The 14,056-nt window shown below is 38.3% G+C and overlaps 1 protein-coding gene across 6 annotated transcripts in view; it reads right to left on the bottom strand.

Annotated features, from left to right (window-relative positions):
• The window catches only part of CEP192 (centrosomal protein 192), a 95,722-nt gene that overhangs the window by 3,442 nt on the left and 78,224 nt on the right, over positions 1–14,056 (bottom strand). For 5 of the 6 annotated variants that reach the window (XR_007509777.1, XR_007509778.1, XR_007509780.1 and 2 more), the window contains 4 exons: positions 12,662–12,776; positions 9,568–9,752; positions 7,222–7,320; positions 2,977–3,697 (listed from right to left, as the gene is read on the bottom strand). The gene's annotated coding sequence lies outside the window, so the exon portion shown is untranslated. Of the gene's footprint in view, positions 1–2,976; positions 3,698–7,221; positions 7,321–9,567; positions 9,753–12,661; positions 12,777–14,056 lie in introns of those variants that run through there. The other variant, XR_007509776.1, reaches the window with a different exon arrangement.

Below are 14,056 nucleotides of genomic sequence, written 5' to 3'. Positions count from 1 at the left end.
TATTGTTGGACAACATCCTAACTGTTTTCAGGTCCACATCAGACAGACTTCAGTAGGACCAGGATCAGACTCATTTTACACACACATACAACCTATAGAAAAAGTATTCTACAAAGAATGTGGTGCCCATCCAGTACTTGGATGAAGCCATGACCCAAAATCTCCAAAACTGTAGGTAGTCTTACATGAAAAGAGGGAAATTGTATGAGAAGGATGTGTAATAGAACTTATTATCAATAACAGCATCATCATCTTATGCTTAACTGTAATAAGGGAATCAGTATTACAACCTAGAAGCTTCTGTCTTTTCTGTTCACCAACATAATCATTCCTATTCATCTGCCCATCCTGCTAGCTTTCAAATCCTTCCCAATAACTTGACACATCCACATGTGTTTAAAAGCTACTCTATTCTTCTTCAGGGCTTCACAGAATAATTCTATCTTTCCATTTACACACTTGAAAAAAAAATCCTTCATTTTTTGCATTAAGGACCATCTTCACTGTGTCCCTGGTACAGTACAGAGCACCTGGTCAATGATTAAACTTTAAAATATAATTGCCTTCATTTTAAGAACCTTACATTGCAATAAATTTCTTTTAGTTCTGCCCTTCAACTCTCCCCAAGGATAAAGGAAGTTTCCAGTGTCCACTGACCACAACTACTTCTTTTTTCTTTATCCTCCCGCCCCCCTCCCCCCCCTGCTGTTTGGACTCCTTTTAAATTAAAGTCTTCGCATTAATGCAGCATTGAAAAATCTGAAGGCTTTACTATGATGAAGACAATTAAAATTAAGGCAAATAAATTGGACAGATTACACTACTCGAATTGCATATATTGTCACATGAGCAGTAGCTGAGAGTTTTTCATGCCTAAGAGGCAACCCTACGTCACATTCAAGCATCCCAGGCTAACACTGCCCACTGAATCAGATACCTGTATCGTCCAGAATGAGAACAAGTGGAAGCTGCTGCTGACTGTATGCTTGCTTTGCTTCATCTGCTGCTGTGACCAAATGCATTTTTTCATGTCTGGAAAAATGTTCTACAGTTGCTTACAGAAATGCTGCAAATAAGAGTGTTATATTATTCCCTTCTAGCTTACTCCTCCCAAAGGGATCTTCGGAACTGCCTCTTTGCTCTTTCATGTTAAATGTAGCCTAGTGACTTTTTTTCATCCTCCCCACTGCTTTTTCAGGTCATCTGTAATATATTTTTAATATTGAAAATCTGCATAGCATACAGTTGTTGAATGCCTTCCATTAAAGGCGCTCAAAGCATTTTGTTGTCACTAATCAGTTCAGTCTCACCAACCCAGACGTACACAAGCATTATTCCTATTCTATAGACAAGAAAACAACTAAAGAGAAGGCTGAGTGGCAGAATTCATTCCTGCATTCAAACTCAACGGCTAGATCACGAACAGCTTGAAGAAAGACAAACCATTCTCTAATGCTCAGATCTGTACGACTGTAGTAACAGGAGTTCCTCCAATAACTTACTGTCTCTTCTCTCAGATACTTCCTTAGCTACTCATTTATTTATAAGCAGGCTACCTACAGATCTTAACATACCTTACAGACACCAAGAACAGAGACCAATATAAAAAAAGTTGTTAAAAAGGATCTTTCCCAGTTATTTTAGCATCAGTGTAACAAGTTACGAGAATGCAAAAGACAGAAAAATGTTAGATTTTTCCACCTTTTTCCTTTAACACACCGACTATTCCTTTGACTAATATCTTCAGCACTCTTCAGTGACAGCTGAACCACTTTAAACAAGATACTACTAGAAAAATATATTCAAAAAATGTGAAAATAAAAGCATCGACATCTCAAAATTTTAACTCCAAAGCTCTAGATCATCATTATAGATACCATCCTAACAGGTCATTCACGTATCTCTCTAGCGAGTGCTAAAGCACCAAGATGTGCCTGGTCATGCTGTGAAAATGATACCCTGATTCAGAAGTTTAACATGAGATGCAAGAAAAAAACCCTGTATTTCTCTCTCAAATCTAAGCAGTGAGAAAGTACTAAGTTCAAGGAGAGTCTTCTGCAACTCATTAGAAACACTACACATCATACACTATGTAATAAAGACTTTAACAAGTAAAAAAGGAAATGGTTTTCCTAGGTTAGGAAACTATTTACACCATAAGCAGTGATGTCATATACTAAAGTTTGGGTTTTTTTTTTATTTTAACTGAAAGGATGGATTGTAAACCTAACATTGAAAAACTCCTGTTGCCGATTAATGCAACTTCAGAAATTCTTCTGACAAAGTATCATCCTTTGCAGAAAGATGAGTTAATTTACACTGTGGCATTAACCTTTATTTTTGTTCATTTTCTATTATTACATGTTATAATTTCTACAGTAGTCTTCCCCTTCATTGCACAGAACGGAGACTGCCCAAAGGATGAATCAGGAATACATATGAAAAGAAGTTCTCCTTGGTAGAAGCTGTGCCTCACTTATGCAGATTAACATCTTGCTCAGTACTCCACACTCTAACAGTAGGAATTAATGAACAAATTGCCACAAGTTGAGCAAGGATGTAAAATTTACTACAAATCAGTTCATCTCCAATTATTTTCTGTAAAATGTATACTCTGCCCCAGCAACGCATGCAAAAGAAGTTGGTCTTTAACCAAGAAAATAAATGGCTTTGAATTAGCTCATATTGACCTGACAATAACAATTTGCATGCAGGCAGTTAATGCAAAACAGCTGACTTGGGGTAATTTACTTAGAATAAGGCAGTAGAGACCAAGCAGGTTATTCGCATATATATACTCTCAATATACATGTGCTTACATTATGTCAGCCAGTCTGGCAACTTTTTTATAAAATGCAGCCACACCTATATCTTATGCCAATCTAAGTTAAATTGTTTCCAGAAAATGTCACTTCTTCAAGCTATGTCTTTCTGGCAAGATGACAAATGTGTGAAATAATCTCTTTGTTCCTCAAACTTGAGACTTTTCACCAGTGTGCATAGGTGGGCAAATAAATACCTGCTTACAGTTTATTTGTAGCTATGCCATTCACAGCTTTTCAGCACGTAACTATCCCAAACTGTATTGTTTCAAAGCTAGACAATTCTAAGACAATAAAGGCTGTTCCTGCTCAGAGGTATTAGAACAGTCTTCTTAGTGTTTATTTTTGTTTTCACAGTGCTACTCATTTATTTCTCTGCTGTACTCCATTTGTTATCCTGAAAGCACGAAAGATGAGCAACATCAAAACTTGAATTACACCATATGCAGTGAGGCAACACGGAGACCTTCGAGCCTCCCCAGGGAAACAGAAACAGCATGATCTCCAAGCCCCTTCTCCCTCCAAATATCTGCCCTTCTGCTTGGGGCAAGGCAGCAGACCAAAGAAGATATTGTTCCATCCAACCCCGTTCCTGGCACCGCAGCCCAAGAGCAGTATGGAAACCTCGGCAGGGAATGCCAGCACTTGGAGTGACTCAAGAAGCTGCATGGGGCTTCCAGCCAGCTCTGGTTTCCCAGACCCCTCGTTGATCCAGCGAAGGTTGTAGCAGTATTGAGGAGACTTCTCCCCATCCATGAGTCCTAATATTAACTGGTATAGACTCCACTCGGTAGTTAACTGCAACAACCCAGGCACAGGCTTGATGATGAGTTCATTTGAAGAGACCTCCGAGAACGTCAGAATCGCATCTGCCACTAGAAATAAAACCAAAACCGCTTTGGAGTCAGTGTAGCTGTGATTTGTCTGTTCTTAAAGAGAACTACACGAACATAGGCATTTATTTGTCTGTGGGCAGTCTCAGCTTTGTAGCACACATATGATTTTACATGAAATCCAGATGTCATTTAGAACAGTGTCAAAAGTCAGACTAAAATTAGTATTCATCAAATTACTTTCTTAAAGAAAAAATATGCTCTGCAGCTTAAAGAAAGAATTGTAAAAACATCTCAGACTCATGTATTAGCAATGTCTTTGGGTTTTCTCTCATACAAACACAAAAGCCTAAAGAATCAACAGTGGAAATATTTTCCATGCTTCTGCTTGGATATGGCTCATAAGTCAGGATCAGTTTATGACTCTCAGTAGTTTCCCCCGAGTACAGAGCTGTCCACCACTGCAGTTTGATTTACATGTATGATATCTACCTACATGAAAAGTCTTGATACACTGGAAAAGACCAAGACGGGCTTTCTACATTTATTTAGCAAACAAATGGAATTACTTTCAACAGTTTTAGGTTTTCTTAGGCAGTACTAGAACTGCCTGCACGCTACTCTCTAGTAGTTGGTGCAAGCAGGGGAGAAAAAAAAACAAAAAAGAAAACCCAAAAAACCCCCAACATTGCTTATTTTGTTCTGAGACAGCCACCCCAAAGCTCTACCTACCACTCTACAGAGTGAGTTCACCTTCATGCCATGCTGTGCCTACCCAAATTGTAGCAGTCACCCACTTTCACTGAACAAAATGGTGCTTTATTTGCAAAGATTTAAATAAAGCTCTCTTTGTTAATGAAAGATCTCTATTCTTTTCACCAAAAGGCATGATCTCATCATTCTGATATAATTGTCCCATTAATTGTGTGAAAGAAACTTTGCATGGCCACAGCTGAGACAGATCACTCTCGAAGGTGACTCTGGGAGTCTAGAGGGATGTTTACAATTTACCTCATCAACAGGAAGAAGAATGCATGTCATTTAGCTATTCCCTAAGAATGAGAAAGCAAGATCAGCACAGGGCTAGGCTGACACCGAGATGCCATTCAAAGAGTATCCAGCCCCAACAATGTCTCAGCCTCATAATAAGCCTTTCACAATCAGTTGGCCCCCAGTTGCCTTGCAAAATTCCATCTCAGAAAGGGATTAAAGATATCTTTTAGCCAGGAAAATTCAGTTGCACCTTCAGGAACACCTGTTTATTTTAATGGTTGGTGTTGATATTTTCTGCTGCACAGTCATCTAAGTTCTGCAAAGACATACTATATGTAGGTTTTTGTTCAATTGCAGGGTTTTGATTAAAAATTGTTTAGATTTGTAAGTCACAGCAAGACAAATTTCACAAAGAAAATGGTATTACTATAGTTGATATTTATTTTTATTTAAGAAGAAGACATTGTGGTTGTACAATATATAAATTTCTCTGTTGTAGCAGATGTTACCACTCAATACAGCTTTTGAACTAGTGACTTTCTTCAAAGTCACTCTTCCTTCCAGAGTTCTAAACAAAGAAGTGAATAAGAAATGATCAGATACAACAGCTGCATGAAAGAAAAATCATTTCCTTCAGATGCATCCCAGTGAGTAGATTGTTTCAGCAGCTTAATGCTTACTCTTGAACTGACATGAGTACTTGAATCATTTGTAAAACAAACATCACAAGAGCTAGCTACAATAGAAACATGTTACTGTTCAGTGCTTTAAGAGTTTCAATTTATGAAGACTGACAATCTACAGAAGCTTGAAGCTGAAATAGCCATACTGATCTGGATGCAAGGATGCTGCATTAAATGGCCAGCATGGTCAGTAAGTCCCACTAAGAAGCCTGAAGTCCTTGTGATTACACACTGTTCGTGGTGATTAAAGCCAGAGATTCAGGAATGTGGAGTTACAAGATTAGGCCCATACCCTAATCACTACAGAAGGCAAGACCAAGTAGAACACTGTCTCCATCACAGGTCCTTCTACTTTTCTCAATTAGAGGTAGTGGTGCACACCAACACTTCCTATGCCAGAACAAGTGAACAGAGTTTTCGCCTTTCCTCCAGCTCCCACTCTTGTGGCCCAAGGATTGCAGTCCTACCCTTGTACCCCCACCACTTCCACTTGTATTTCATCTAAAAGATTGGGTTTGCCTTTTTTGTTTCAGAGTTTGTGTCTGACATACCTGACCTACAGGCACGGCTCTTCATCTGCTTTTCCTGACATGACTTCTTGAAGTTTGGGACAGAGTACAAATAGATCTTCATCTTCAAACAGGAAGATCCATTTGAGGGACCATGTATCAGTCTGACCTGCTAGATCTTAGCTCTATCATACTAACACAGAAAACAGACTTCATCCTAGCCCTGCATAATCAAGTAGGGCAAATTTTTGGCAAGGGGAACCAAAATTTGCCTCCTTTAGCTATCAATATTTATGATGTTTCGTATCTTGAGATACATACCTCAACTGGGCAAACCACTGTGGAGTTCTTCCTCTACAGAGAGGAAGTACTGCCTCCTATACTAACAAGTCCTCAACTCATGCATCTAGAAGAGCAAATGCTTTAGCACACTGACCTGTATTGGCTTTGTTGTTTGAGGTGGACCATATGACTTATTTCTGCACTGCCTACAGATCTGTTGAAAACTGCTGCTCATAACAAGCTAATCTCACGACAGGCTGCTTCCCTCCCTCTTTAAGCAGCAGGATACCATCTTTTTCACAGATCTGGCCAAGAGATAGCAGGCTTTTTTCTTGGGTATTTGTTTTGATGTGTCAAAGGGACTAAAAGAATATTTTGTCCTGGTTGAAAAGGGACCAACCTCTGGCCAGCAAGTATTGGTGGTGCAGAGGTGCACCCATTTGTGCATGGACTCTCTAACACAAGACTCTTTCACATGACAAGTATCTGCCTATGCAAGCAGCGTGGGCTTTACCCATCAGAAGTGCAACATATGAAGCCCACTGTTCCCCAGGGCAATTGTCATGCACTGTTCCAAGCTGACCTCCTTTCCACTCCAGCATGTCTTTCTGACCCGAACAGGCTCTAAATACTGACACCCTGCTCTAAGTCACAGGCCTATAGAAGGGAGCAGATGATCAGCACGGGTGGCTCCTGGCTGTGGAAATGCCAGAAGCAGCTTTCCAGGGTGAGGAGTGTCTCCAAGACCCCCACACCTGCAGCAGATATGCTTGCTTCCACCCAAGTTTTGGAATAACTAAAGTGTATTAAAAAACTCCTCTAGCTCAGAAGAGGTTACAACCTCCAGCCGCCTGTCATCACTCTTCTGCTAGAGATTATCTGCTGGAAGGGCTCTCATTACACATGTTCCACAATCTGTTGCCTTCAAAGTGAACTAAGTTAACTTGGGGAGAAAAAGAGAAAAAAGAAAAAGAAAATGTCTTTCTGACCTAACTCATTTTGACAGACAAGTTAGAAAACAACACACACAACAAACAGATCCGAGACCATGATAATCACCAGCCAAAAAGACAGCGACAAGCAGCTGAGGGGCAGTTACCTCTTCTGCAAGCGAGCCAAGATCCAGACAGTAACTTCCACGTGACTTCATTAAATTACAATTTTGTCTTCTAAAAGGCAGCTCATTTTCTTTGCATTGCTAGAATCAAGAAAAATTGTATATTACTCATCTGTGTTGCTAAAGCTAACATCTACTTAACCCACAAACAACACTGCACAGCCAAGTGTCAAAGTACCCAAAGTCTCTTCCCAAAACCTTAGTTTAAAGGACCTCACAACTTCCTTACCTTCAGTAAGCTAACATTTTTCACCTGTTTGTCTCATTCTCTACTGTACCAAAATAGCAAACTGTTTTAAATTATTTATAATGTTCCAAATACAAGCTTCATTTCAGTATATGAATGTCTATTTCATTCTACGCTCATAAATGTGCTTTTGCAATTGCACAAAATAAAATCCATCTTTGCACAAAAGACTGGATGAGAACCTCCATGCCATAAAATAAGATCCATGATGACCTCCTTACCGAAGCACTGCAGGAGTATCTTACCCAGACACTTCCTAAGAGGGTAACTACTATGCTGCAGCAGCATAGCTGGTTTCATTTCTGGTGATGCTAACGATTATTCTTCTTTTGAGTAATTCTGTATTATTATAGCAGTTCTGGGAAACAGCCTCAGTTCTTCTGGGGGTGGGGTGGTTGTTCATTTGTTTTGGAGTTTGGTGGGGGTTTTTTAAGCTCACAAACATCTTTTCTTGTTTACAACAGTACTGAAAATCCTAACAGACTAGTTCCTACAGGCCACACATAGATGCCTGGAGCTATGACGGTAGTTCCTCTGAGGACTCCAGGGGCTCACCACAAGGGAGAGACGTACACAGAAACTATAGAGACTATGCAAGCAATGCACAGTGAATGGAAAACGCTTTGAAATGACTTCCTAGCATACATCAGGTGCCTAACATGTATTGTTTGAACCTGGGAAAAGCTACGCAGGTGTGAAGAGGCAGCAGAAGAGTTTTGGGGAAGCACATAATTTGCCTACATTAAATGGTTTATGCAATTAAACTACAAGATTAAGCACCAATTGCTGTTCTAAATATGCAAATGCTTTGAAAATTCCAACATGTGATTTAATTTACTTGATTTCTAAAAATACCAAACTTCTTAAATTACTATTCAACTACACAATAGGTTGCTAGCCTATAAGCTAGCATTCTTTCCAGAGACAGCTTTTACACTCATGGTCATGTTTTCACAATTAAAACCAGGTAAGAAACTTTATCTCATGATCTTTGGTTATGTTCACATCCTGTTCATGTACATCTTGCTTTCTGTTTTGTCACAAGGACAATACAGCTTAGATACTTTGTACTACCACTTCCGTCTTCTCATTTAATTCTTTTAGTTCCTTAATTCTTGTAAGGTTTATCCAATTTTCAACTATTGTCAACAACAAAGTGCATCAAAATTTTCCTTTCTTCTTTTTGACTCTCTAGGGAGGAAGCTAAGGGGCTGATGGATGTGTGAAGTTTAAAAATTTAAAACTAAAACCATTAAAAGTTAATGTTGTTAGTCCATTTCCTCCATGTTTTTCATATCAAATACACTACATTTAGAAGGAAGACTTTTTTGAATTGTCAGTACAATCAACTATTAAAAAAATAGGTTTTTAACTATATTGTAGAATTATACTCAGATAATGACAACATATATATTTATATAATCTACATCCATAAAATTTCTACTTGCAGCAAAACTGAGATTGCACCATACTATGGGAAATGCACCTCTGATCCTAATGGACAATTCCTGTTTATCCCATAGAAGAAACTATGAAGTACACAGGTAAGCCTTCAAAAGGCATGGTTTTGTGAGAGATTCTTATAGGTACCATCTGTTTAAATCATTAGAAAATAAACTTTAACATTTCTCTAAAATTTATTTTGTCAGGTCATCTCTAGATTCTGTTAAATGAATCTTCTGTCCCCAACACACACTCAACAAAACAATTTAGAAAGGAAAGCATGTTTGTTCAAGAGAGGCTTAGAACAGAACACAAGGTCCAAATATTCTTGAATTTTGGAAAGTCTACTCCACACTGCTGTCTTTCTTTACACCAGGGCGGGGCGGGGGGAGATGGGGGGAGAAAACTGTGAGGAGCTGTATCAATATCAAAGTGAGGAGGACATTTTAATACTTTGCCTTTGCACTCCATGTTTCCCATAGAGAAAATAAATCAAGAAACCACTCCAATACCAAACATTGCAATGAAAATTTAAAACAAACAAACCAACCAACCCACAAAAAAAACCCAATACTTAAAGCTCCTAAACCCTACAGGACATTCTCAGAGAATCAACAGGGTGACATACCCTGATTTACCTGAAAGGAAGAAAGTTTTTCCTGCTCTTTGGATCTTACACATGCCAGTGGGTTAAATTACAAGCCTTCACTGCTTTGGCATTCCCCTCCCTCTCCATAGAGGCCCTGGTCTCCAAACACTGAGAGCATCCACAGGAACAAACAAACAGAAGTTCTGAGCTGATTTTCACACAATTGCTGAAAACCTGTAAAATAAAGGTGAAGAACATCCTGAACAGATTATTGAAAAAGAAAAAAAAGAAATCTGCAATACAAGGACACAAGATATTTCTTTCTGAATACAGAAACCCCACTTGCCTAGCTATCATCCTTTACTATGAACAAACTTTCAAAGACTGTTTCTCTCTAGTACTCATGAGTCATTTTCTAACATCGCGTCTTTGGCGGCTTGAAGCATTTTGAAAGTGGAAAGCAAACAAAATTGCTTTTAATGCACTCATAAGAGGGTACTTCAGGTTTTTTAAAAGCCATTTTTTCTCTATCTTTTAGCTGCTAGGAGGCTTTAAATGGGACCCCTGTAGGTTTTTGTCTGTAAACCATATGAGAGCATAAAAGCTTGGAAAACTTGCAGAAATTCTGAAGCAGGTTCACACAGCTTCATTGAAACTGTGTGTGGTTTTGAAGCTCACCAGGGCTCTACTCACCAGGAACCATTTAAAATTGCCAACTTAAAACATAGATTTAAAACTCATAAAGGATTATGATGAAAACGCAAGACTTATTTTGTAGCCTTCCAGCTTGAAAGAAAAAATACTGTTCCGTAAATAGGGAGGAATAGGTTTTCATTCTCTACAGGTTTTTGGGTATTGTTTCTCTGAAAACACTTACAGTGAGCCTGAGAAAGTGATCAGAGTAACCTCTGTAAACACAGCCTGAATTAACCTGCATCAAAGTGATTTACCTGTATCAGAAGAATTAAACTGATCAATCCATTATACCAACACACTTAAAAGCACTTGCAGAATTGTTACAATGGAAATGTGTCAAATCTTTCCCTGTCTTTGGAGGTGACTCTTCTCAATCCATTTCAGTATCAATCAGAATAGCCAGCAAGAAAAGAAGGCTTGGAAAACCACCACTGCCATCCATAAATACCATGACAAGCATGAAACTACTTTCATTTATATGAAGAATTAGTCAAATAACATTTCCTGACTAACACTGTTATCTTGCTAGCACAAATTTCTCATTTTACATTGTCAGGTTCACTAGAACTTGGTATTGTGAAAGAAAATGTAAAAGTATTGTTTCGAATGTTAAGGAAGACATGAAAAGTTTAGCATCATAGGGTCTAATATGGCATTTCTTGTACATACACAGTTGTCAGTGAAGCTGGTGAGAGTTCTGTGAGGAAAGATTGCCAGACTTGATTTTTACTTCAGTCAACATTGAAATTCTACTAAGATACCAAGAAGTTGGTCCAGGACAGAAATGAAACTGTTTTTCATGTTTTCTGATGGCAAGCAGTACATTGGATGGATGACATTTGGTATCATTTAAATTTGTTGTGGGACTGATTTTGCCACTAGTGGTTGCTGTTAGCTTTTATACTCATTACTTGTACATTTTATACTCCTTGATAGTGAAGAATACTCCACAGTGCTGTTGGTTTCAGATTAACCATTCAATATGTCAGCAGCTGTGCAATGCCAGGGAATCAAAGTAGCTGTTCACTGGGATCATAAAGAACATGGGGTTGGTCACAGAAGCTTATTTTTCCACAATCACAACCAGCCATAGAATTAATTCCTAACTCAGGAAGGTCTATGTAACACCACTGCTGTTAATATACAGTACTCCAAAAGCTGTTGACTTTGTTTCCCAGCATCCTATTTGCCTAGGAAACCACTGGCCCACATTAAATAACCAAAATCTATAATATGTGAGCCCTAGCATAACAGTGGGGGAGAGTAGAGATCAACAGTTTCCTAAGTCCTTGTGATAGCTCAGATTTTAAAGAGCTCCCAGAGGTACAAAGGTACAAGGGAAAAAGTTCAAAGTATGAAGAGGAAACAAAAATGTTTATCCCTGCCTATTTGGCCTGGAGAGGACAAAGGACCTGACCCCAAATCTAGTGACAGGAAACAAGATACACTAACCGGGAGGGGAAGGGGAATTCCTTGCTGGATCCTACAGGTAAGCAGCAATTCTGAAGCATGGCATTAATACAGCACAAGTGTAATGTAAACAGATACTCAAGTAGTCTGTTTTAAAAAAAAAAGAAAAAAGAAAAAGAAAAAAAGAGGAGGGGGAGAGGTACTATTCAAAGTACTGCTCAAAGAGAGTAAAGTCTGGAAGAGCATGGCCCATAGCTGGCATCTCAGTATTTCTTTTCCATCACTTAGACCAATTTGAAGAAAATCCCTGCAAAGAAGCTTTCATAAGATGGCATTTTTGTGATTCAGTATAGCACCAATATTCCTTTTGAGTTTTATAACTGTTCCTAGAACATTCTTGGCAATGAATTTAAACTTTTTGAATGAGGTTGCATTTCACTGTAAATGGTTATCTGGTATTCACAACACAAAATAAGCATTTGAATATTTATTGTGAGCACATTGCATTTTAGGGAGAACACACAAAGATTCTTACCACAATTATCTTGTTCCAGCTTTAATATATTAGCTGTCACCTCTTTAATGGATCTTGTGAGAAAGGAAAGTTTCTTTCTTTAACTCTCTTTTCCCCCTGAACGCAATTACCACCTCATTCAGAGCCCTTTGTGTCCACCTAATCTCTCTGATTATGTCTCTGACACCACCACAATACTACATGACTGACATACCTGACAGCTGTGACTAGTGACAGAATACTCACAATGAAAACCAGCTCTATGCAGGATGAGTATTACCTACCGCCAGCTTCATAGAACAAACATGGAAGGAAGGTAAAAAAAGGGGTGGGGGCATTTCACAACTAGCCTAACCCCTACCGATTTTTTCTCTTTTTAGAGCCAAACAGCATTGACAAGCAGAGCCTCTTTGTACATACCTACCTAATGAACCAATTGTTGGATGAATACAAAAGAACACCCATTAGTATTTTAATTTTGAATTTATAGAGTAGAAAATGCATGTTTGGAGACCTGACTTACAAGTAGGACTTGATGGATCATTCTGTCTCTCTCCAGCCCTTTTATGCTTCTCCGGGTCATAACTCCCAGCTGGTGCTCAACTGTCAGATTTAGGCAGGTGGCAATAGATGAGAGCCTGCAAGGAAAGCTATACCTGAAAATGTCATTCCCAGACAACAAGCTGCCACTGGAATCGAGCACAAATTATTTCAGAATTCAGCATTTTGAGCTATAAAGACATGAAGTAGTATTACAAATAATTGGCTAACACAATAGCAGTAATTAATACACTAATCAGGAAAAATATGAATGTAGAATGTTTTACAAAGCATCTTATACCTAAAAAATTCCAGGTTTTCAAGTGGCATTTCTACATTAAAAGCTTCATCTTGTCACAGCACTAACTCCCCTGCCCCCCCCTTAAAAAAAGGATGAGAGTTTTGGGAATAGGGATGAAGCAGATTTTTCCAAATATACTGAATATTCAGAACAATTTAGTTGCATCATTCTGAGCTCTTGAGCAGCTTCAGAAATTACACATTCCCAGAATCAGAGAGAAAGGGCAGAAATCAAACTATCATTTTCAAATTGGAACGTCTAGTGCCAAAATACCACTTTGGCATCCAGTGTTCAGAGATGATCAGATAATATTTACAGAAAATTAATCCAAGTGCTTTACATCCATCTGATTGTACATCTAAAACCTGCTCATTTAAGAGTTTCCTCAGACAATCATACAGCAAAAATAAAACACACGAGCTTGAAGGATATGCTCAGGAAAGCTTTGTGATCAAACAGTATATTATTGAAAGCTGAATTGTTCATTTTCTATCTTAACCTTCTTATGCTGCGAGTAAGGTGTTCATGCTGTTACTATAGATTCAGCACAACTATACATTAATTTTGAAATGGTTTAAGAACCAGTTTAAGTAAATGAATAAAATGTTTAAAGAAAACTCTCTTTTTAATCCATCACATTCCAGCTTGCAATACTTGTTTATTCTGTACTTTAAGTTACCACTACCTAGGAACCTGTAACACAGATTCCATGTTACATCATGTATCAGTGAACTAATGCAGGGTTGTAAAGAAAAAAAATTAAGTTAATAACAAAAATCTATTCTACTGTTAATGCCAACTCAAATTTTCAAATGGGAGCTAGAATCAATATTCTACTTAACTGGTAAATTTGGTGAGAAAATTGGTATGATGCAAACATTGCCACTTAAATTATTAACAGTCATCTTTCTTACTGAATATGAGACAACACTGCAGACAGGTGGATTCTTCACACAAATACTTCATGTCTGTCTTACTGATTATAAGACATACATAGTCTTCATCTAAGCCATACAATGAAAGCAGTAAAGCATGAACTTCTATTATCTAGTTTTGGGGGGAAAAAAGGTAGAACAA

Source organism: Accipiter gentilis, chromosome 27 (genome assembly GCF_929443795.1).
Source record: "Accipiter gentilis chromosome 27, bAccGen1.1, whole genome shotgun sequence".
Taxonomy (NCBI): Eukaryota; Metazoa; Chordata; class Aves; order Accipitriformes; family Accipitridae; genus Astur; species Astur gentilis.
Note: the sequence above shows the minus strand (reverse complement) of the source record. Positions and strands in the feature narration are given on the sequence as shown.